The sequence below is a fragment of the Podarcis erhardii genome (assembly GCF_964252035.2).
Source record: "Podarcis erhardii genome assembly, chromosome: 12".
NCBI classification, from domain to species: Eukaryota; Metazoa; Chordata; class Lepidosauria; order Squamata; family Lacertidae; genus Podarcis; species Podarcis erhardii.
Window position 1 is genome coordinate 36,437,197 of NC_138513.1, and position 24,182 is coordinate 36,461,378.

The 24,182-nt window shown below is 43.8% G+C and overlaps 1 protein-coding gene and 2 long non-coding RNA genes across 3 annotated transcripts in view; 2 read left to right on the plus strand and 1 right to left on the minus strand.

The window, feature by feature from the left end:
- Positions 1-24,182, minus strand: part of LOC309325843 — a 527,996-nt gene that overhangs the window by 83,623 nt on the left and 420,191 nt on the right. The window lies entirely within an intron of this gene.
- The window catches only part of RBMS3 (RNA binding motif single stranded interacting protein 3), a 494,072-nt gene that overhangs the window by 25,498 nt on the left and 444,392 nt on the right, over positions 1-24,182 (plus strand). The gene's annotated exons all lie outside the window — the stretch shown is intronic.
- On the plus strand, positions 3,583-23,023 carry LOC309325794. The gene is made up of 3 exons (XR_014150012.1): positions 3,583-4,164; positions 13,681-13,718; positions 21,989-23,023. It is a non-coding gene; the product is annotated as an uncharacterized lncRNA (long non-coding RNA).

A 24,182-nucleotide genomic window follows, 5' to 3' on the forward strand; every position in this document is an offset into this window, starting at 1 on the left:
AACGGGGACTAAGGAGCTGGGATAAAGGCTTCATGGAAAAGATGGGCTTTGAGGAAGGATTTGCAGGAAACAAGACAGGTGGCAACACATTTCCTGGGCGACACTTCTAGGCATAATGAGCAGCAAGGAAGAAAGAGATGACTTGCATAAACCTCATACGCATATGCTTAGTTTGCAACAGGGCCAGCCCTACCATTAGGCAAAGTGAAACAGCTGCTTGCTGGGTTGTGAGGTTCAGGGAACAGTGATAGCCCCTCCAGCCTTTCCCATGAGCCACCAGGCCATTTACCTCTGCCTGATCTATCCCTGTCCCTCTTTAGTTGAAGTTACCTACCATCAGCTGCAAGTCCAGTTGGCCTCTGCACATGTAATAGGGTTGTCTGGAAGCAAACTGTCTTGGGCCAAATGGTCTTAGTTCTTGATTCGGTTTCAAATTGTTCCGGGCTGCTTTTATGCGCCACACAGCACCAGCATCAGACGTCTGCGTTCAGCTCTATTTATTTGTCTTTCTCTATTGATTGCCTGTCATTGTTTCCTGTATTCCATTTGTTTTTCCTTGAGTTTAAAAGACCAGGACTTTGAGTGGTTGATAAATAGATTTGAAAAGTTGCCTTCGTTCCATGGCGGCTCCTCTCAGGAATCTCCCGTTATCCTCTGGTGAAATGTTACCAGGTACTTTGTTACATTAATGGTCCTCAGTGATACGTTACAGGTATTGTTTTGTCTCAAACACAAGCAATGCTCTTAGAGGGAATTGTTCGCCCTTGTCTCAGAAGCACATCCATTGCCACAGAAGTGGATACTTAACTAGAGAGCAGTTCTCATGATCAATAGATCATGTCAGCTTCCCTTCTCAGGAGCAAACCTTCCTGATTTTTAATTGTACACGCACACACACATGTAGTAGCGAGTTCCATCAAATGTTTTGTAATGTGAGAAGGGGTGCATATATCGAGCTTCTCATAGAAATTCAGAAGGTGTGTGTGTGTGTTTGTATCACTTATTCATCCCTGGCTAATCCCTTCCTGATTTTTATCTCCTGGAAAGCGATTTATGTATCCAGCAGAGAAAATCATGCACAAGCTACCTAAATCTGATGTGCAATTGACCATGTGCATCTAGGACTTTGCCAGGAGTAAGAACCTTTCGGGGGGGGGATGTATCGCTGAATCACTGCTTTTGCTGTAAAGCCAGTTGAGTTTGAATGAATAGCAGGCTAACTGGTGCAATTTCCCCCCTGAAGATTATCTAATCTTTCCTGAAGATTATCTTCAAACAGGTGTTTTACTACTTTCGGTCAAAGCCTTTTGTCAGCGTTTGATTGGCAGAATGGCTGTTGAGATTCAGTGGCAATAAGGTTATACATGCTCGAGGGGGGATGTTCACATAGAGAGGTGGCATCGTTTAAACTGACTATGGTTGCTGGTGGTATAATAGCTCAGAACTCAGTCAAGTGCAAAAATGGGCATTCAACGTTAGGGGTGATTAGTTATATGCTTCTAAGTTCTCTCAGAAGGTTGGCATCATTGAGCCATTGCCAAGGCCCTCAATATAGCAAGAACCCCAGTGTCAGATTCCCAAAATTTTACAATACAATACAATAATACAATTATTGTATTGTATTACCGTACTTTGCACTGTAAGAAGTGCTGGGCTGATGCCCACTGGTGCTACATAGTTATATATGTAAAGGTAAAGGGACCCCTGACCGTTAGGTCCACTCGCGAACAACTCTGGGGTTGCGGCGCTCATCTTGCTTTACTGGCCGAGGGAGCTGACGTTTGTTCTCAGACAGTTTTTCCGGGTCATGTGGCCAACATGACTAAGCCGCTTCTGGCAAAACCAGAGCAGTGCACGGAAACACCGTTTACCTTCCCGCCGGAGCGGTACCTATTTATCTACTTGCACTTTGATGTGCTTTTGAACTGCTAGGTTGGCAGGAGCAGGGACCGAGCAACGGGAGCTCACCCCTTTGCGGGGATTTGAACCGCCAACCTTCTGATTCGCAAGCCCAAGAGGCTCAGTGGTTTACATTACAGCACCACCTGCATCCCTTAGTTATATATGTAGTGTGGTTATAAAATCTGCCTGTTTGCTGAGAACTTAAAGGTACTGTTCTGTCATTGGAGATGAGATGAGCGGTTCTGGGAGAAAGGGCCTTCTCAGCTGTTCTGTCCCAATTGCTGAACACGCTTCGGAAAAAAATAGCTGAACCATGCACCAGTAATGTGTCTGTTTTACAGTTTTCTGTTTACTGGCTGGTCAGTTTCTTGCTTGGTTTTACCACTGCTGGCTTTATTATTGCACTGTAGCACAGTGTTTTGGGTTATTGTTAAGGTTTGAACTTTTTATGGCATCGTATGCATTAAATACCTTTCTTTCTAAATGCAAGCCAACTTGGCAATTAATTGGGAAAATGGACTATAGTTAACTAAGCTGCACTGAAAGTATAAACTGGGCCCCAAAACCCCTGTAATCAGTGAGATACAAATGTGCATCCCTTATTTTTGTGTTTTTACAAAGCCCAGATTTAGTGTGCTATTAACTTAAGTTGTATTTATAGAGTTAGACGTTCTGAAATTAATGGCCCTAACATATTCATGCTCATTCATTTCAGTGAGACTTCTCTAAGCAAGGCCTGGCAATTTATAGCCTCCTTACATTGACTAGCTTTTAGTAGTCAGAAAGGTGCTGATAATTATATAATTTAAATTAATGATATATAATTTATGACTTCAGGTTATAATTCTAAACCAAAAGCAGAACAAACAAAAGTTAGAGTATGACTTTGCATTAATATCATTTTTGAAATGTTGAAAAGCTACCAGGGGCCACAATCCAGCCCTAGTCACGTGTAAGTCATTTCTCTCTCTCTCTGTCACTCACTCACTCACACATTCCCAGAGAAATTGAACCGAGTGATTCTGAGCAACATTTCATTGCCCTGGATGCAATATGGATCAGCTGCAGGCACGCAAACCTGTTTTTGCATGCAGATCTCACTTGCTGGATCAGGTGAGTGCATAATTCAGTTTGATGGATGAGTTCCCCACATGTTGTTGTTTTGCCAACGTTCTGAATACGAATATCTAAAACGCTCTTCGGAGGGAGTGTCTGGGAGTGTTTGTGTTTGAGTGAATGCAAAAGAGAAAGTGGGAGGGTGTTGAACCTCATTATGAGATGTCAAATGTAGGGGCGGGGGCAGGAATTCGGTTTCATTTGCATTTTTATGCGAACCTACTTCATTCACTCTTCCCCAAACAGTATACAAGCCAAATCATGACTAGCCTTCAAAATGTGCACTTCTCCAAATTTTGCAGTGCAGTTGTCCAGCCAAAGAAATACAGTGGTACCTCGGGTTACATATGCTTCAGGTTACATACGCTTCAGGTTACAGACTCCGCTAACCCAGAAATAGTGCTTCAGGTTAAGAACTTTGCTTCAGGATGAGAACAGAAATTGTGCTCTGGCGGCGCGGCGGCGGCAGGAGGCCCCATCAGCGAAAGTGGTGCTTCAGGTTAAGAACAGTTTCAGCTTAAGAATGGACCTCCGGAACAAATTAAGTACTTAACTCGAGGTACCCCTGTATACCTAACTTTGGGGGAAATGTGCATTTTGAAATGGATGGATGGATTGGTGAAAATGCCATTAATAATTAAAAAACAACAACAGGGGAGCGTGCTGGCGGAAATGTGTATATTAGGCTAAAATGACATCCTGTGTATATGAGAAGAGATGTGCAGGAAAGTACTGATGATTTTTACAAGGATTTGGTGCCGGGTGGGGGATGGCAAACTGATTTGGAAATATGGACTGAATTAAAGACTGGGAAACAGAGAAATTAAGGGAATTCAAAAGGGACAGACTTGGCCATTCCAAGTTAAATGAGGAAAAGAAAGACCATTGCATAGCAAAAGGTTTGCAATGGAGAACCTCACTTCCTGCCCCTTGCATGGTCCCGCCTCTTTATTTCAGCCAGTCAGAATGTAGATATTTGCATAGTGAGGGCTATGCAGTTATTTCTCATTGAGCCAACTAGGTTTCTTGCTCCCGCCAGAAACCCGGTCGAAAGCCCTGTGGGTGGGAGCTGTGGAGCTTTATGAATAAACAACTCATCGGCCTTTCCAGCGTCTCGTTCAGCACCGGGGGATTATTATGACTAAGGTAGAACTCTTAAAATGCAACTACCCAGGCTTTAAAAACCCTTATGAGTGTGCAAGGGAGAATAATCCTTATTGAGCTGTGGGGAGGGGGTTTGAAAAGGCACGGGAGACAGAGGATCAAAGAGGTTAGCAGGAAGAGAGCACGTTTCAGCAATAATGAGGTTGCTCTCTGTCAACTCAATATATTAAATGTACCCTACTTTGACAACCCTCTTGGCCTCTGCTGGTTGCCTTATTTAACCTTAGGTGTCTGCAAGGCTTGCCGCTGTATCCAGCCGGAATGAGGGCCTAAATTCTAATTGGAAGCACGGAGAGAAGGAAGAAGCTTGCGGCCTCATATAAGGCACAAGTGCTCTTAAGTTATTATCCTAACCAATGCATTGATCCATTCCACTGTCTATGCTGTTGGGATTATTATAGTGTGTTTCCTTGCTCCGTGCCAGGAAAAGCAGCCAAAGTTCTCTGATTAAAAGCATACATCTATCCTGACCTGAAATAACTTGCGCTTTTCAGAACCGGGGGAATCCAAGACAAATGTCCGTTTCCCTTAATAATTCCTTGCATTGTGGTTTTCACCAGAGAAATCTTATTAAATCTGGATGCCTTCCTATGCTTTTAATTAAAATGTACTTAAAAAAAAATATTAAAGATTTTCTTGGGTTACAAAAGTACGCACACTGTCTCTGTTTTCAAATCATGAAAGCTCCTTTCTACAAATCAGTTCTACTCAGTACTTTTTTTTTCTGGGGGTATTCAAGGGAACGCAGTACTGGAACCTTTTGTTTTGTTTTCCTAGAAGAAAAGCACTGGTTCTACTTGGCGTGAGTGAACACAGGCTGCCGTTTTTGGGGTAAATGTTCGTATATGTATTCATTTGCTGGCTTTAACTTTTAAAAATCTATGCGGTTTGCATAAAAGGGCATGAGATATTTATGAAAAATAGCAATAAAATAGACTTTAAAAACAGGAGATGTTATATAATCATCAAAATATAGTTAATAGGTTTTTTTAAAAAAAACAAAACAAAACCCTGACATTGCTACTGCATTAACCATTTTAGGATTGGACGCAGTGGTTGTACCTCTGCAGAGTTAAGGCATGGCATTGTCCATTAACCCAAGAGCATCATTGCACCCACACAGTCCTGCAATGCCAGGAAAAGCCACCATAAGGTGGCTGGGGTGGCCTAGCATGTATTTTTCTTTTCTTTCTGCCCATGTACCAGAAAGGTAAAGATAAGGCCGATCTCCACCTGCCCAATTTTGCTCTTTTTTTAGCTTTACATCGGGGATGGGGAACCATTTTCACCCTGGGAGCCCCTTCTGAGCAACTTTCTTGCAAGCCGTAGACAGGAGCAGAGCAACAAATACAAATTAACCTTTGTACAGTGGGGTAGTTTCTACACACATTCATGCACCTCTCTGTATTCTCCATTCCAGACAAACAAGAAGCATTATCATAGTTCAGCGTTGTATTACAGCTAGGCAGAAACTTTCAGTGAGAGTGCAGAGCAGCACCAATTAAAGCAGTACAGAGCTACTAGCAGAAGTCCTAGGGTGTTTTAACAGGGAACATTGGATATTGTAGTTCTGTGAGGGGAATAGGCGCCTCCTAATAACTCTCAACACCCCTAACACACTACAGCTCCCATTTTGGGGGGAAGCAGGGGGGAGCCATGACTGTTCTAAGTGGTATCATAGCGCTTTAAAGGACTACGTTAAAGGCAGTTCGAAAGCACGCCAGTGCAAGTAGATAAATAGGTACCGCTGGGGCAGAAAGGTAAACAGCGTTTCCATGCACTGCTCTGGTTTCCGTAAAAGTGTCCCGTTGTGCCAGAAGCAGTTAAGTCATGCTGGCCACATGACCTGGAAAGCTGTCTGTGGACAAACGCCAGCTCCCTCGGCCTGAAAGTGAAATGAACGCTGCAATCCCATAGTTGCCTTTGACTGGACTTAACCGTCCAGGGGTCCTTTACCTTTTTTACCTTTTACCTTTGTCTGCCTCCTATGATCTTCTCCCGGAGTGTGCACATCTCCAAGGTAGTGCAAATGCATTGACATCCTTCCAGGCTACATATGGCAAAGGTGAGAGGCACTACAGGTGTGGCAGTCACTCCAAACACATCTTAACATCTTCTGCAATGTACAGTGGCAAATGACAAAAGGGGTTGCCGTCAGACTGTAGAAGTGAGAGGAGGAGGTATTATCCAATTTATTCTGCTGCCCATCAGAGGAGCAAGGTCTGCCAAGTCAGCTGCAGCACCTTTGTACAAGTATGAGAATACCTACCTGGTTCCAGGTGGCTATAGATGCTCATTTACAACTCACCACTTTGTTCCAGTGTTACCCACTGGGTCTCTGTTCTTTAACAACGACTTCATTCCCCTTTCCTGCTCCGCCCTCTCTCTTTTTATTGATGCAAACCATTCTTTGGTGACGATATATGGCTGAATGGTGGGATAAAAATATGGGGAGGTATAATGGGATTGTTATATGCATTTTCATAAACCAAAAGTTTAAAATATGAAGAATATACATTCATACCTCATGTTACGTTTGCATCATGTTACGTTTTTTCAGGTTGCATCCTGCGGTGACCCGGAAGTACCAGAAAGGGTTACTTCCGGGTTTCGCCGCTCGTGCATGCGCAGAAACGCTAAATTGCGCTTCGCACACCTGCACAAATATGGCGCTTCAGGTTGCGAACGGGCCTCCGGAACGGATCTTGTTCGCAACCAGAGGTACCACTGTGTATGTGTGTGTGTGTGTGTGTGTGTGTGTGTGCGCGCGCACACACACACACACACACACGGAAATAACTAGAAAAATAAAGCAATCCCTGAGGATAAGAAGGCTGCTTCTTCTTTTAATGCATGACATGGGCTTATTTATCATGGCTCCTTTAAAATATATAGATATAGATAGATCTTAAAAAACAAAACAAAACACACAGCTTAGCAAGGTTTTATGGCACTTCAGGCCTTTTGAAGCTTCCTGATAACAAAAAGCTATAACTGCAGCAAAACTCAAGATTGAGGTTAAAGTTTTGCTTTATTAAATATATGACTTTGGTTGCCACACAGAATAAGAACTCTGAGGTTCATATCTCACCATTTAAAACCCACACTAGTTGATAATAAAGAAAGCTGAAAGTAAACAAAGTGTGAAGGAGATGCACAAAAGCACAACTGGGTAGTAACAGTAATAATTATTAATTCTCAATGACTTCCAGCCTTTCTGTACAATTCTTTTTTAAAACAACAACAACCACCTGTTATTGGTAATTTGCTCACAAGTGTAAACTACAATAATCTGCTTTGAAATGGAAGCAGGACTTGGTGGCAGCTGAAAATTAAGGTCAATATAATGTGTCTCTCTGCATAGCAAATACAAACATAGATGTTCATTTTGTCATAGTCTTAAAAGATGTAGGAGACATAACTTGTGAAGTACTTTATAAGATTTATATCTGCCTCAGAGGGCAATTACGTGGAAAGACTTTCGAAGTGATGAAGTTCTAAGCCAGGTTTTATCTACAGCTCCCATCATCTCTAGCTTGCAGGACCGGTGGTTAGCATGATGGGAATTGTAGTCCAAAAACAGTTGGAGACCCGTTTGGGAAGCCATGTTTTAAGACATGGATGGGGAACCTGTGGCCCTGCAGATATTGCAGCATTACAACTCCCATTGCCTCTAACCATTGACCATGCTGACCTAGGGCTGATGAGAATTGGAATCTAGTGCCATCTGGAGAGTCACATGTGTTCTAAGCCCTCATCAATTGCCTTAAAAGGTATGTATGCTGCTTGTGCAGCATGCTTAACAATCTGTAGACATGGGAGTTATGTCAGATATATTGTGTGTTCTTTCATATTCTGCTGGAAGCCACCCAGAGTGGCTGGGGCAACCCAGTCAGATGGGCAGGGTACAAGTAATAATATTTTGTTGTTGTTGTTGTTACCAGTGAGTTCCTTAATGTGTGGTTGTAGGGCAGAGTCCCTCCCCATATACTGTATTTTTCCGTGTACAAGACTAAGTTTTCCCTCCTAAAAAATGATTTCAAAAATTAAGGTACCCCTGCCCGTATGGGCCAGTCGTGTCCGACTCTAGGGTTGTGCGCCCATCTCACTTAAGAGGCCGGGCGCCAGCGCTGTCCGGAGACACTTCCGGGTCACATGGCCAGCGTGACGAAGCTGCTCTGGCGAGCCAGCACCAGCGCAGCACACGGAAACGCCATTTACCTTCCCGCTATAAAGCGGTACCTATTTATCTACTTGCACTTGGGGGTGCTTTCAAACTGCTAGGTGGGCAGGAGCTGGGACCGAAAGACAGGAGCTCACCCCGCCGCGGGGATTCGAACCGCCGACCATGCGATCGGCAAGTCCTAGGCACTGAGGTTTTACCCACAGAGCCACCTGCGTCCCTTTCAAAAATTAGGGGGCATCTTATACATGAGGCCATCTCCCCCCCATTTTCTTAAATCTGAGTCCCCCAAAATAGGGGGCTTCTTATACATGGGGGCATCTTATAGATGGAAAAATACGGTATTTAGGCTAGTTTGGGCCATGCAGAAGCAAGTGTTGAATAGGAGAAGAAAGCGATGGATAATCACAGGCAAAGAAGTACTTTGTGGTGCATATTGTTAAGGCAGAGACTAAAGGCTCCTTTTCAGAAGTGACAGGTTTAACAGATGGCATGGTTCTTGAAATTGTGGGATAGGAAGATGTGGTGATATTGGGAACAGCACGAAACAGATGCCCTAGAAAAGGCCAAGAGAGAGGGTCAGATGCAATTCCTTTAGGAAAGTCGTTCAGAAGAATGCATTAAATTTAATGAGTGCATAATGGAGTGCTACAACAATTCTGTACGTGTTGTTACTAAAAGCTGGGAGATCTGATAGTGTGAAAATCTGCAGGAAGGTGCAAGAAGGGACAGAGGCCACTATGAATACTGCATTAGAAGGGGTGTGGGGGTGAGAATGGGCGTATGATGTGACATTCTGCCAAGAGAAAAATGTGCAGGTAGATTCGAGAAGGTACAGGTTAGCTCTTAAGTATCAGGAAGTTGACATTCTCCCCCTGGATTCATGCCACTCTGCTCTGGTCATGTTAGAGCAGCAAGAATACAAGAAGGTCAAGGTTGTGTTGGTGTATTGGTCAATCTAGCTCAGTGTCATCTATGTTGACAGGTGAAAGTTCTCCAGAGTTTCTGACAGTGATCTCTCGTAGCCTTACCTGGAGATGCCAGGAATTGAACCTGGCCAGTGCCTCTTGGATACAAACCTTATGCTCTACACACCTTCTCTTTCTTTCCCAGCCATTTGTCTACTCAATCCATTCCCCTAGCTGCTCTTTTTCCAGACGGAAGGAAACACAGAGATCCATGTATCTTTCACATTTGGGGGGAGAAAAGGAACCAGGGGTATGGGAATTTGAGGCACAAAATGGCTGTTGGGGAAGAAAGAGATAGCCAGGGGTAGCCAACATGGTGCTCTCTAGAAGGACTACAAATCCCACCAGCCCTTAGTCAGGATGGGCAAGGTTGAAGGATGATGGGATTTGTAATCCACAATATCTGGAAGGGGCCATGTTGGCTGTCCTAGGTTTAAACCAGCCCTTTCTCTGCCCTCTACCCTGCCACTTAACCTGCCACTACCTTTTCATAAGACTTAACAACAACAACAAAACTACATTGAATTGTAGAACAACAACAAAAAGATGAAAGAAGCTGGATGGGAGTTGGAGGAACCATAATTATAGCCCCACCTGTAGAAAGTCTCCTGAATTGTAGATGCATAGGCATTGCAAGGAAATACACGGTTGGTCATAAATGACAATTTTCCATCGACCTTGACCATCATTGCATTTCTTCTTCAGAAGGAAATTTTAGCTGAAGCTGCAATCCTACTTGATTAAAGCAAGATAGAGAGAGAAGATGAACAGGGAGAAGTCAATAAATGCGAGCAAAGGGCAGTGTCCAGAAATCTGTATTTTAGATCCGAACCGGGTTACTGTTTCTTAAAATTTGACTTGATGCAAGGTACATGTTCTGATTAATAAAGTACATCAGAGGTCTTTGGGGGAGGAAAAAAAAATATTAAATGATCCCCGCAGTGCTATAAAAGCTAAATCAGAAAGAACTACACTGCATAGCAGAATTCTGTAAGATAAATCAATAACTCTACATGCTCTAGCAAGGCTTTGTAAGCTGAAGCCGGAGTGCCCTTCCCAGTAATCCACTGAGGATGGCTTCAAACATTATGCATTTCCTACAGGAAGTGTGAAATTCCTACGTAGCATGTTCCATTTCAGTTATAGGTTGGGGGAATTTATTCCTGCAAGGCAGAGAAAGAGGTTTTCAGAACAGGCTATAGCTTTGTCCTTAGAAATACTGATGACAATAATAATGGGTTTTGAAATTAAATGGCAGAAAAAAGCAGTGGTTTTCTGGGTTTTCTCGTAATTAAAAGGGGCTAAGTCGGCATTGTTGTTTTTAAGCTAAGGGACTTGTGCCTTCCTTGGCATGTGCCGCCACACAAGCTGATTTCCTTGTTTATAACTACAGCTATTCAGTGCATAGAACCTGTGAGCTATTCAGTGCATAGAACCTGTGTGCATAGAACGTGCTACAGAGGAACAATTACAAAGCTCTGAAATGTGGGGAGCCCCTGGTCTACTCTTAATGGTATTCCTGCTTGATAGGCTTCCTCTTAATCTATTGTCATGGTACAGTGGTGCCCCGCAAGACGAATGCCTCGCAAGACGGAAAACCCGCTAGACGAAAGGGTTTTCCGTTTTGGAGGCGCTTCGCAAAACGAATTTCCCTATGGGCTTGCTTCGCAAGACGAAAATGTCTTGCGAGTTCCTGCGGGGTTTTTTTCCTCCTCCCCCCCCCCTTTTTCTAAGCCGCTAAGCCGCTTATCTGCTTATCCGCTGATAAGCCGCTTAACAGCTGATCGCTAAAAGCCGCTAATCCGCTAATAGCGCTAATCCGCTAAGCTGTCAATGGGCTTGCTTCGCAAGACGAAAAAACCGCTAGACGAAGAGCCTCATGGAACGGATTAAGTTACAGATAGGTAGCCGTGTTGGTCTGCCATGGTCAAAACAAAATAAAAAAATTCCTTCCAGTAGCACCTTAAAGACCAACTGAGTTAGTTCTAGGTATGAGCTTTCGTGTGCATGCAACGGATTAATTTCGTCTTGCGAGGCACCACTGTATCTGCTGAGCAGGGTTGCAACGTTTATTTGATTAGCTGGTTAGATTAATTAACTGAAAAACATTTGATCCACTAAAAAGGTGCCCCTGGTTAAGTTGGCAGCACATTATTTTAAATAAATAATACTTATTTTAAATACATGTACTTATTAAAAAATGCAAATCACAGGCACTGTCTTAGAAGAGGCTCGCCCACTTTTAATGGAGCTGTAGATACCAGGTCAGTAGCTTTCTTCGCCTGAGTGTTGTGCTGGATCCTTTGCCTTGCTGACAGGAAGGAGCCAGCAGTAAATCACACTGCAAGTTGGAGTTAACTCCTCATTAGCAAGAACACGATCTGCACAGACTTGGAGGAGTGTCAGGCCTAATGAGCACAGAAGCTCATCCCTAGGTCTTGCCCCAATGGCTCAGTTGCTGAGACTGAAAGTCCCCACCTCCCTACACCATCCCCTCCTCTCCAGGGTTTTCCCCCAAGCAATTGGAGACTGCGCCTTCGTGAAGCCAACCTCTCTTCCACCCTTTTGATGCCTCTTCTGGTTCTGGGAGGCAGAGGGGAAGGGGAGCTTATTGCAGGAGGAAGGCAAGACACCTGTGACTCTTCACCAGCCTAGAGCTGGGTGATAACTGGTTTTCAATATCATGATATATCACCAGCTAAACATCATGGTATATCGATATATCACGATACGTGAATTAAGGAAGGAACGACGCAGAGACGATCAGGACAATGGTGATATGGTTTAGCTGGTGATATGGTGAGGTTTAGTTGCTGATAACATTTCAGTGTTTAGCTGGTGAGTTATCACAATGTTTAGTTGGTGAGTTATCACGATGTTGAAAACCAGATATCGCCTAGCCCTGGCATAGGCAAACTCCGGCCCTCCAGATGTTTGGGACTACAATTCCCATCATCCCTAGCTAACAGGACCAGTGGTCAGGGATGATGGGAATTGTAGTCCCAAACATCTGGCGGGCCGGAGTTTGCCTATGCCTGGCCTAGCCCTTACACACATTGTGATTTGCGATATATTGCCAGCTCAAATATTATGAAACAATTAACACGATGTGAACATCAAACCGGTGTTAGACGATATATTTATATATTGCCCAGCCCTACACCAGCCTGACTCATCTATGCCTCTTGGCCTCCCTCCTCTCCCTGCTTCAGCTTCTGCCTATAATTCTGGTCTTCTTTCTGCCACAGATTCTCCCAGCTCACTAAGCCCCGTTACCTTTTTAGCTCCCAACTCTTTTCCCTCTGACCACTCATTGTTGTCCCACCACCACTCTCTGGGCCCTGAGCCTTCTTTCCTTAGTGGTTCCCCAGCTGGTTCCTCCCACCATTCTTCTGCATCCAACAAGTCCATGACATTTCCTTAGTTTGAGATACCTGTTGCCTTAACCTGGGTTCCTTTGTAACCATAAGAACTGGAACGCATGGGCAGAGACTGGAGAAATCTCAGAGTCAAGAGATTCCTGTGACCAGTGGGTGCAACTTTATGTCCCTTCCAGTCCCTCCCTCCATCTGGTTAGCAAGAGCAATGCAAATTGGATCAATTTGCACCAGTTATTCAGTATTGTATATAGTTTGAGGTACTGTGTGTGTGTGTGTGTGTGTGTGTGTGTGTGTGTGAAAAGTCAAGAGTTTCCTGCTCTTACTCTGTTCTTGCTGAAGAAAAGCAATGAAAATTTTGCCTTGGCTGCTGTGACCTTGACAACAGGGATTGATGGGAATGGGTGTTGCTTTGTAGCATGCACCTCTTAAAAGGCTATATTCTGCAACCTTTGTACTTTAGGAGCATTTGAAAGATCTGCAGTTAAGCTTTTAAAAAACCCTGTCAGAAAATACTTGACCAAGACATGTTCATTATTTCATTAACCAGTGATTGAGGATGCTCTCTCCCTTCTGTCAACCAGAGTTGCGCATTGCACTATAAACCTGAGACAAAATATTATTACAGGCCACATAATGCACATTATCCTTTTTTGTTTTACCTTGTACTTTTCCTGTATAACTTGAAGCACCAGCATTTACTGTTGAACCCTGAACGATTTCACTTCTTAAAGCCAAGCTGTAATTTGCTCTCAAGTTCCTTTTTCCAAATCTTCATAATTACACATTTTTAAACAAAATTCCTCTTAACTCAAGAATTACAAGCACAAAAGGATCCCAGGAAACAATCAGATAAGTATTCATTTATTTAACTCAACATATAGAATTATGTTGCCAATAGTTTTTTTAAAAAAAGTTAAACTCTTAATTAGCTAAAGAAGGTTTTAAAACTTTTTTTCTCTTTTTTCAGAGATTCACACTGAAATCCTCAGGAGTTCATTGACTATGGTAAGAAATGACCACCATTCAATACATGTTTCTGTGCTAGAGTTCTCTTTTGCCCCTCCATATACTGTACCTCCCAACTAATGAGTTGACTGTAAACACATTAAAATCATCTGCTTCGGCTATTGGACATGAATGAGAAATGGGTTAAACCTGGGAAATTTTGCTTTCATTTCCATAAGCTAAGCCATTTCAGTTTTCAATTGGCACTTCTTCATCAAGCATAATCATGCAGCTTTTGTGTTTTGGGTGTGTGCTTCTAGGACTAGCAATCTGAATATGAATTAGTAGGTCAATGCATTGACGTGCTGCTAGAAAAAAAAATATTTGGAGAAATATACACACCCCGCTCTCATAGTGGGGCGTTGTGTTTGCTGAGCTGTCGGAAATCCAGAAAGCTTTTTATAGACTCAAAAGTCCTCATTTGAAGGCTTAGGATTTCTTTGTTTTGTTCTGCAATCTACTTAGTATAGCTGAACATGTATTACAGGGAATCAGGAGAGCAGCACCAGAATCACACCAGTTTCATTTACTCCCCCCATTCAAATCTGCTTGTAGCACAACTGAAAAACCCAAAGCTCTCAAAAATTGATTGTTTAGGCCTTGGTTTAGCAACCTAAGGCCCTTGGGCCAGAAGCGGCCCGTGGAGGTCGTTTGACCGCCCCCCGAGCCTCCCCTGAACCGAGTTTCCAGCTTGTGCGCTGTGCTAAACCGGTGCAGGGACTTGCTTCTGCGGTGCCGAAAATTGCATCTATGCATGCGCAGACGCTGAAAATCGCATCTGCACAGATGCAGACGCCGAAAATTGCATCTGCGCATGTGCAGACGCCAAAAATAGCAGGCAGGCACGATCCAACCCAGGGAGGGATCTCTGCGGGACCGATCCGGCCCAGGCAAGATAAGCCTTGCTGACCCCTGGTTTAGGCCAAATCAGTGTGTGAAAATCAGACTACTCTCCAGTATTTCTTAGGACCCCCCCCCCGCCCGCTTAGGATTGCCAGCTCATGATACAACAATTGCAACAAAAACAGCAACTGGCCTCATGGCTCTTTGTCCCTTAGCTTCCTTTGCCCCGGGGGCACAAGGCTAGGATGGAGCCAGCTAGGGTGTGGGCCCACTCCATTCCAGCATACCCTTGGAGATATGTGTGCGGAATCTGCAAAAAGTTTCTTTGCAAGCTGGCTTGAATTCATGGCAGGCTGCAAAGGAAGATCCCTTTGCTGATCTCAGCAGAAGCTGCAGTTAGCACTGCTCTTCGCTACGGATCAGCTGCATCCAAGAGATCCAGTCAGGAAATCCTGTGTTGGAACCAGTCCCAGTGGGGCTTGTGTTTGGTGCCAAATTTAAAAGATGCCAAATGCGAGCCCAGCATTTTCTAGGGACAACCAGGGACACAATTTAAGGCTCTTCCTCCTCCTCCTCCTTTTGCAGATGTGTCTTCACCTGCCACATACCTGACATTACATATTATTTCATTACACCTGGATACGATTTGGGGGAAATGGCCTCATGGACCAAAGATTGGTCTCACTGCTGCCTTTAAAGCTTTATAAAACTGTAATGAGCAAAAATAACAACCGTGTCTTTTTATTCATTTAAAAAATGGCTCTTGAATTTTAGCAGTCACTATACAGTACTTTTAAAGCATTCTTGTACTACTTCAACAGTCCTGGAGAATCCTGGGAACTGTACAGTCATACCTCGGGTTGAATGCGCTTCAGGTTGAGCGTGTTCCAGTTGCGCTCCGCGGCAACCCAGAAGTAACGGAGTGTGTTACTTCCGGGTTTCGCCGCTTGCGCATGCGCAGACGCTCAAAATGACATCATGCGCAGAAGCGGCGAAAAGCGATGCACGCGCGTGCAGACGTGCCATCGCTAGTTACGTTTGCTTCTGGATGCGAACGGGGCTCCGGAACGGATCCCGTTCGTATCCAGAGGTACCACTGTAGTTTGTTAACAGTACTGGCAGTTGTAGGTCCGTGAGGTCAGTTTTATGGACATGCAAGTGTCATACTCCCTGAAGGACACAACAGAATCCAACTTTGCAGAGGAGACTTGATGTGACACTTTCTCCTTTGTTGGAGGAGATCTGAATCTCATCTCATCATGCAGGTTCCCTTGAGGCTTAATTATTCCTGCGAGGCTTAATTCCCATACCAAGTTTTACATACATCTATCCTTGCACTCAGGTGTCTCCAGGCCTGTGCAGTTGCTAGACTGACAACCACAAGCATCTACCCTCATCTTGCTTGCTTCTCTTGCTGCCTCTGTGAAGTTCCCCTGAAAACTCCATCATTTGCTGCTGCTGCTGTTGCAGTCTGTCCTGACTTCTCCTTCCTCCATCCTGCCCCTTGCCTCCTTTGCATTCAGGGACCGAGCCAACATCTTTAGGCTGCTTTGGCAGCCAAGTTTCATCCTCTTGTGTCCAGCTGTGTCAGATCTAGTGGAGTGTGGGAGTCGAGGCTGTCCCTTCGCTACTTCTCCCCAACTGAGAAATGCTGATGAAGGGCGTTCCTTTGTTAATATTAATATGCAGATGCCACCAAGCTAGCCCCATGTCTGAAAAAAATTATCATGCCATTTTCCTGATGAGTTAACAGCCCTTTTTGACAAAGCAGATGAATGTGCTGGAAGAAATTAGGTCAGTGTTAGGAAACATGTGGCTCTGTAGATAGAATAGGGGTCCATCTTCCATCAGTCCCAGGAAGAAGAGTCAAGGGTGGTCAGGTGGTTGTAGTCTGGCTTCACCTGGAAGTCAATAGATTCCCCACCTCTGAATCAGAAAATGCCTGGTCTGTATCTCCGCTGTCTAGACCAGGGGTAGTCAACCTGGGCCCTACCGCCCACTAGTGGGCGTTTCAGGATTCCGGGTGGGTGGTAGGGGGTTCTGTGGCCTATGTTACTGCAGCACTGGTGGGTGGTAAGGAAATTTTACCATTAAGAAAGATGCATTAGTGGGAGGTAGGTATGAAAAGGTTGACTACCCCTGGTCTAGACCATAAAATGAATCTTTGTCTTCAAGCTATTTATATTGTTGAAAATACAGATTTCAGACTGCAAGCCTATTCCCGCTTACTTGATCGTAAGGCCTATTGACCACAATGGCACTTCTGGGTAGACATGTCTAAGTCTGCATTACTAGTTACTCAAATTACTGTTTAAATCATTCAAACACATGCTATTTTTAAAAGCCAGACAAAACCTTTATCAGCAGGTATCTTACATGACTGCATAATAGACCTACCTAAATATGAAACCTTTAATAAAGCACCTTGGTTCAGGTATGAGCAAATGCCATTGTTTTCTTCCCACTTAACTCCTATGGAATGGATGCTATATTATTTAGGAAGAAAACTCCCCCATGAATTCTTCCTTCGGGAGATTTCCTGCCTTCCTGTCTCTGCTCAGTAGGATAACTTGGACTTCAATTCATGTTTTCCCTCCAGTTCCTGTGCAACACAATTCTTCTAATTATTGTGATTACTGCATCTGTTCAACAGCTTTTGTGCCCCTTTCTAAAGAGATTTATCGCAGAGGCACACCTGCTGCCTTTACATTGAACTTGATGTTCTGGTGTTAATTTCAGCCAGGAATTTAATTGTATTATTCTGCGAAGAACCAACCAATCTGGTTGTAAAGGACAGGCACATCCATGCATGTGTGTGTGCACACAGGTTTTGACCAACCAAGAATTGAAACATGGGTGCAACCATTAGTATCTCACCTATCCATCCTTTTGTGAACCTTAGGTATGGGGAACCTTTGGCCTTCCAGATGTTGCTGAACTGCAACTCCCAACATCCCTTGCCATTTGCCATGCTTGCTGAGGCTGATGGGAGTTGCAGTTCAGCAGCCTTTGGCGGGCCAAAGGTTCCACACACCTACTTGGCCTTATTCAAGACAGATTCTCTCTCTGCCCATGCCATATATGAGGTCCACAGACTGGAATATTGGTCATCTGGAAAGTTGGATGGGTGGCAGGTCACTTCCACAGAACAGTAGCTTATTTAAAGCAAATGTGGCCTTCACATTTAACATTTAATGCTGGCTTTTCCCTGACAAAGGCTCTGTGCACAACCGTCAGAAATGCAGCGAGTGCAGACTTGCTTAGCATGGGATTTATGCCGGGGAAAGCTTCACATGGGAGTTCCTTTGCAAGTTTCCCTTTGAAAGGAAAAGATAGCAATCCTCTCACAATGTCAGTAGAGCATCATCTCCAAAGGGGCTTCCAAAGTTAACGACTCAGCTCCCCACAGTGGCGTTTTCTCATTCATACAATACATTCAGCTGGATTTTTCTTTAAAGCTATGAGCCTGGAACACTAAAACAACTTCCACTAATTAGTTTTGAACTGTGCTTGGGAGTCGCTGTCTTTTTCCTACCACTGTACATAATTTAAGATAGCATAGTAGGTCTCTTTCAGCCATGGCTGTATTTGAGAACTAGTCCTGAAATATCCACCTGATGGCTATGTGTATTCAGAAGCTGTGTGTTCATTTCTAGAGATCTGACCACTGTGTTTTAAATCAGCAGCCTCTGGGGTCCTTCAATGTGGTAGGTCCTAGGTCTCTCCCCTTCTCTGTTCTTTCCCTTTAGAAAGTTTTGGTTCTCTATGAGCTAAAGCACTGTGAAACTACTGACACTGAGAGCCCTGGGGAACCAGCTTTCCTAGAGCGATAGTTCCTAATTTTGCAGTCTTCTGTTTGAAGGGCTGCCTGAGGAAGGCCCTATGTTTGAGGGACTGTCTGGACTATGCCCAGCTTGAAGATGAAGAACCATTAGAAGGGAACAGCACAAGGGTATTGGGAGTTCCCCATCAACAACACCTGGACAGCAGATGGAGCAAGCCTTTACATTAGGCAAAGTGGGGCAACCACCTCAGGCAGCAAATATTGGACAGCAGCAATGGCAGCTCCCTGGCTCTTCTTTCTAAGCATTCCCTGGGCATCTCTTGTCAGTTGGAGGACAGCGCTGTACTTGCCATATGTCCTACCCACCCCCCAAACTATCCAGTGTTGAACTAAAACTAAACTGCCAGTCCTTGCTTGTGGGATGAAGAGTTTGTTCTTCGCCTCAGGCAGCAAAATATCTTGGGCCAACCCCGTGAGCAGGAACATGGGTCACCCGGTCACAACCTTTCCCACCACGTATGGTGAGGTGCATTGTACTGTCATTTAGGTTTAAGTAATTCTTTCCAAACCGCTGCTATGCAAATTAATCAGGATATGCACATTATATGCAAATCAGCACCTTCCCCCTTTAAAAAAATTCCTCCTATGGGGGCAGTGCTTAAGTGACCACGTTACCAAGAAGCTCTTTGGATCCTCTGCTCCTACTTCCATATTGGGCTTCTTTCATCTGAAACGCCCCCAAGCCCATTTGTAATTCATGACTGGGGCCAAAATAGTTGCTTTAGGCATGCCTAAAGCTTGTGCAAACCCAGTGGGACTTTTGCCATTCCCCACCCACCTTGAATCGCACAGCCCCTGTGTCATTCTACATGCTGCTTTTGACAGTTTCTGGTCAACCTCAGCCGTCTCAGAATGGTGGTTGGAGCAAAGGCATTCATGAAATCTGAGTCCAGAGCCCCTTTGGGTGAATGGAATGATCCAAATCCTACCCATCATCACCATCATCTAGTAACCCAGATTTTGCCTTTCTGCAAATTGAACCAAAAGCACAACTCCTTTCCACCTTCTTGTGTTCACTACTTGTTATTTGAGAGACTGGTGCACAATTAGACCAGGATCAGTGTCTGCTATTATTATTATTTAATAGGGTCTCCTTGAAATTTTCTTTAGCTGAACAAGAAACTGCTACTGTTTACATCCATCCTTCCATTCCCCACTCAAAAAAAAGTAAAAAAAAGTGGGGGAGGCACTGAGGTTACTATTGAAGTTAACACAGCCTTTGCATAGATCGGGCATAGGCAAACTCCAGCCCTCCAGATGTTTGGGACTACAATTTCCATCATCCCTGATCACTGGTCCTGTTAGCTAGGGATGATGGGAATTGTAGTCCCAAACATTTGGAGGGCCAGAGTTTGCCTGTGCCTGGCATATATTATATTAGGGGAGCAGAGACAAGGATGGGGTAATTGCAGGAGTGGAGCAAGGGGTGATAAGCTGATGGTGTTGGACCTGGGAGAAGAGAGGATTGAAGAAGATTGGAAGAAATTTAAGATGTATTTACAAAAACATTGTAACTTGGTTGAATGTTAAGAAGGATGCTAGATTATAAAAAATTGGCCACCACTAAACTAGATTTGAACTCGATGATAAGTGAGATTAAAGAAAACATAAATTTTTTGGAGAATTGCTAGATTATATTTAAATGAGTGGATATAAGACTGTAAACAAGTTGATAATTTGCTTGGAAAAACCTTTTAACGATGTAAATGGGAGCGGGAGACGTGAGGGAGTCCAAAGAATTGATGAAACTACGTTGGGTTGGAAGTAAGATTGTTTATTATTTGTGTACTTGTATTCAAAAACTTTAATAAATATTTATAAAAAAAATAAAATAAACATTTTAAAGTCTGGATCTAAAAAAAAAAAAAAACAAGATAAGCTGATGGTGTTGGAATCACCTTAATGAGGTTAGGATTGATCAGGGAGATCATACCTGCCTTTAATGATTCCTCTTATGCCTTGCACAAGCTTTTCAAAGCCTCTTCGGATCTAGCTTCAGAGAAGACACTTCTCCAATGGAGACCAAATCACTGCCAAGTGGAGCAGTCTAGCTCCTCAATCTGCCTGTTAGAGACGATGCTTCTGCAAAATTTGTGGCAGAGGGCATTTGCCATCCTTGCAACGTTTCCAATATTGGACTCCTGTTTGCAATTCACAGTGCCTCATCTCATCCTTTTGACCAACAGCTCTGCTTGGGTCTTTACCATTCATTTGTCACTTGGGTGTTTATTCTTCCCCAAGTGAAACAATACTACTTTTATTATCTAACAGCATTTCTAAACCACTTAATATTTTAAAATCTCTAAACGGTGTACAAAAATAAAGCATGGGACAATGAACAATATTACAAAACAAAAACAAAAACAGAAATGCAACATAAAAAGCCAGTTAAACAGTATTATAAAAATTAAAAATAGGAATTTGGTAATAACAGGGTCCAATCTTATGAGCAAAAATATATGTCTTTAGAAGATGCCAGAAGCAAATGATGGATGATGTTTCACATATGGTAGAAGGAAGGGTATGGTACAGTAGAGTCAGTAGCAGAAGATGCCTGTTTTCGGGTGTGGTACCATGAATCAAACTTCCCCAGATGATATAAGATGATATACAGGTCTATAGAAGGGCAGGTGGTCTTTCAGATAATTTGATCGACAGTTCCCCCATCACAGGTGTAATCTGTACTATACTCTTATGTATCTAGGGTGCCAGGTGCAAAATAGGACAGAGCTCCTGCCCCCTAATAGTTATGCAGTTCTACACAACTATTAAAACTGTAGCATCCCTGTTGTCTGTTCCCTCTGACCATCCCATGTATTTTCCTTTCATAGAATTTCATTCCTCACTTGCTGTCCCAAATTACCCATGTTGGCAGAACCATTCTGAAATTCTAACCCTGCCCTTTGGTCTTCCTCTGGAGTCAGACAAATGCACTTTGGACATAAACATGTGGAAACTTCCCACTGAAGTATTTCTCCCCCAATATGAAACCGGCTTTTAAATCAGTTTATGAGTCTTTCTGATTGCAAGTTGCCTTTTGCAGTTCTGTTAAAGCTCCCAAATAATTTGATTTGGTACATATCAGCTTGCTCATTGCTTTGTAGCTGCTGTGGAAGAATGTGTGTTGGTAAGGTAACTGTTTTCTGCTAGCAAACAGTGCCATTCCTCAATTTATCCTTAGATCCCCTTTCTCCCCTCCCAAAAGAAAACTGGGTTATTTCCAACAAAGCCATTGCTTGAGTGGAATGACTTCCACTCTCACAAGAGAACCTCCCTTCCCCTCTTCTCCCTCTCATCAGCCCAAATCTGTTCTGAAGGATCCCCAGTCCTGAGAAACAGATTTAGGGCTGCAGGGAGCTTGAGGTGGGAGGAGAAGATATCACTCACACCATGACTTTATTGGGTACAACACACTGAAATTGCATACTTCTCCAGATTTCTGGCTTTACATGCTTTCCCCCCACCAAGATCCTTTCTTGGGTTCATATTTAGCCAGTTCTTCTGCTGTAAATTCATTCTGATTAGCAGAGAGATGGATGTGTTCACTGTACTAACATTTCCATTCTCTTTTCTTCTCTTTCAGGAATATTGTTGAAGGATCCCTAGCCGGAAATATCTCCCAGAAGAATTTCAAAACCTGTGACCAGGCGGCAGGGATATATTGCCAACCTGTTTCAAGTGTTAAAATCAGGAAACCAAAAGTGGACAATATCCTCTGAAACTTTTTATTCTCTTGTAGCGTACAATTTGTTTCATCTAACGCTATGTTAAAATTTTTACAATATTGTCAAATGAAAAATCGCATTACAAAGCCAGTGATCCTCTTTCATCTGAGACAACTGCGTCAAGTTAAATAACCCAAAGTAATAATAACATTTTGATGTTTGTTCTGTCTAAACTGACTGTATATATATAGTAGGGTGTGTGTGTATATATATAAATTTATAGAGCTATCAAGAATAAAATACAGGCCTATGTTCAGACCTGCTACATATTTTTAAAGGGTTTGTTTTTAGTTGTAAAGTGCATTTACTTTTCTCCGGTAGAGCTTAAAAGACTGTGGGATCTGAAATGGTTCATGGTGGTGTGAACATTTCAGCTTGCTTCATCAAATGCTGGATACAGATATAGCATTACCTGAGATGTGAGTTGCAAGGATATGTAGATCCAGATAACAACCCCCCCTTTTTTTTAAAGGAAAAGCAAACACACAAGTATAACAGAGTGACTCTGAAATATTCTGTCACTCTAATTCCAGTACTTACTTTAGGTCGCAACCCTGCTCTCTGATACCAGGGAATAAGTCCCATTGAATTCATTGAGGTAGACATATATAAGATGGTATGGGATGCCTAACTCTCCAGCATGCTGCAGGGCTTCGGCTCAATCCTGATTGGTTCTGCCAGCCTCTGGTGGTGCAGCAGAGGCCTTTTCCATCCCCATCTGCACAACCTTCTAACCCATCAGGCATTTGCAGCAGAGCTATTGATGTGGTGGAAGTCACCGACACCCTCCAAGCCCAGGGGTTTGGATTGCGTTCCTAACCTATTACCATACCATTTGTTGTGAAGGTGGGCTTTAAATGGCACCTTGAACTCCGTTGAAGGGAAAGCTGGGATATACCGTATTTTTTACTCTATAGGATGCACTTCCCCCCCTCCAAAAATTAAGGGGGATTGTGTGTGTGTCCTATGGAGTGAATGCAGGCTCCTTGGCTTCAGGGATAGCAACACGAAGCCTCCAAGGCGCAGAGGGAGCGCTCCCTCCGCGTTGCTTTCGCTGAAGCCTGGAGAGCGAGAGGGGTTGGTGCGCACCGACCCCTCTCGCTCTCCAGGCTTCAGGGATAGCCGACTGAAGCCTTCGGAGCGCAGCACGAGTTCCCGCTGCGCTCTGGAGGCTTCAGGTTCCTTTCACTGAAGCCAGGAGAGCAAGACTCTCCTGGCTTCAGCAGAGAGGGAGAGGTGTGCAGTGCCCCTTCAGCCAAGCGGGAGGAGAAATGGAAGGGGCTCCGTTTCTCCTGCCGCTTCGCTGAAGGGGCGCTGAGCAGAGAGGGGGAGAATTTTTTTTCTTGTTCTCCCCCTCTAAAACAAGGTGCGTCCTATGGTCCGGTGCGTCCTATAGAGCGGAAAATACGGTACCTATGTAATGGTAAGGTAATGGCTGTAGGATGGCAACCTCTCAGAGCTGTCTCACCATAGTGAGGAAGAGAGAATTTGTGGTGGAGGAACCACCAGATCTTAGATCACCTGGGCGGAAGATGGAGAGAGGCTGAATCCTCCCAGATAATTTTGGTGCTGTTGCCTCCTCCCCCTCCAATTTATCTTTCCGTTGGCTTTCATGGTTTTCTTTCTGGGCGCATGCCAAGGAAATGGTGAGGCACTGGATCCTTTAGCATCCAAGCACCATAGCAATACACTCTCTCATTTTTTGTCCTTGTGCCTCTGGAGTTCTGAAAGTGGATGGACGGCTGCATAGGTTTCCACAATAAGGAAGCTTCCACAATACACCTCCTCTCCTCCGCAGGTAGAAGGGGAAATCTGCTGGGATGTCCTTCCCAGGGACCATAGGACTGGTCCCTTAATAGGCTTAATTTAAATCCTTTTGAGGCAGTCGTTTGGGGATATACCTGATAATCTCACACTTGAACAGTAAAACACCATTTGACTGACTAAGATTAATTAAATGTGGAAGTGTATAGCCTTCCCCTCAAAAAGAAAGAAAAAGTCTTACACAGCTCCAAAAAATAAGAAAGATAGCCTAATATACATAATGAAAAC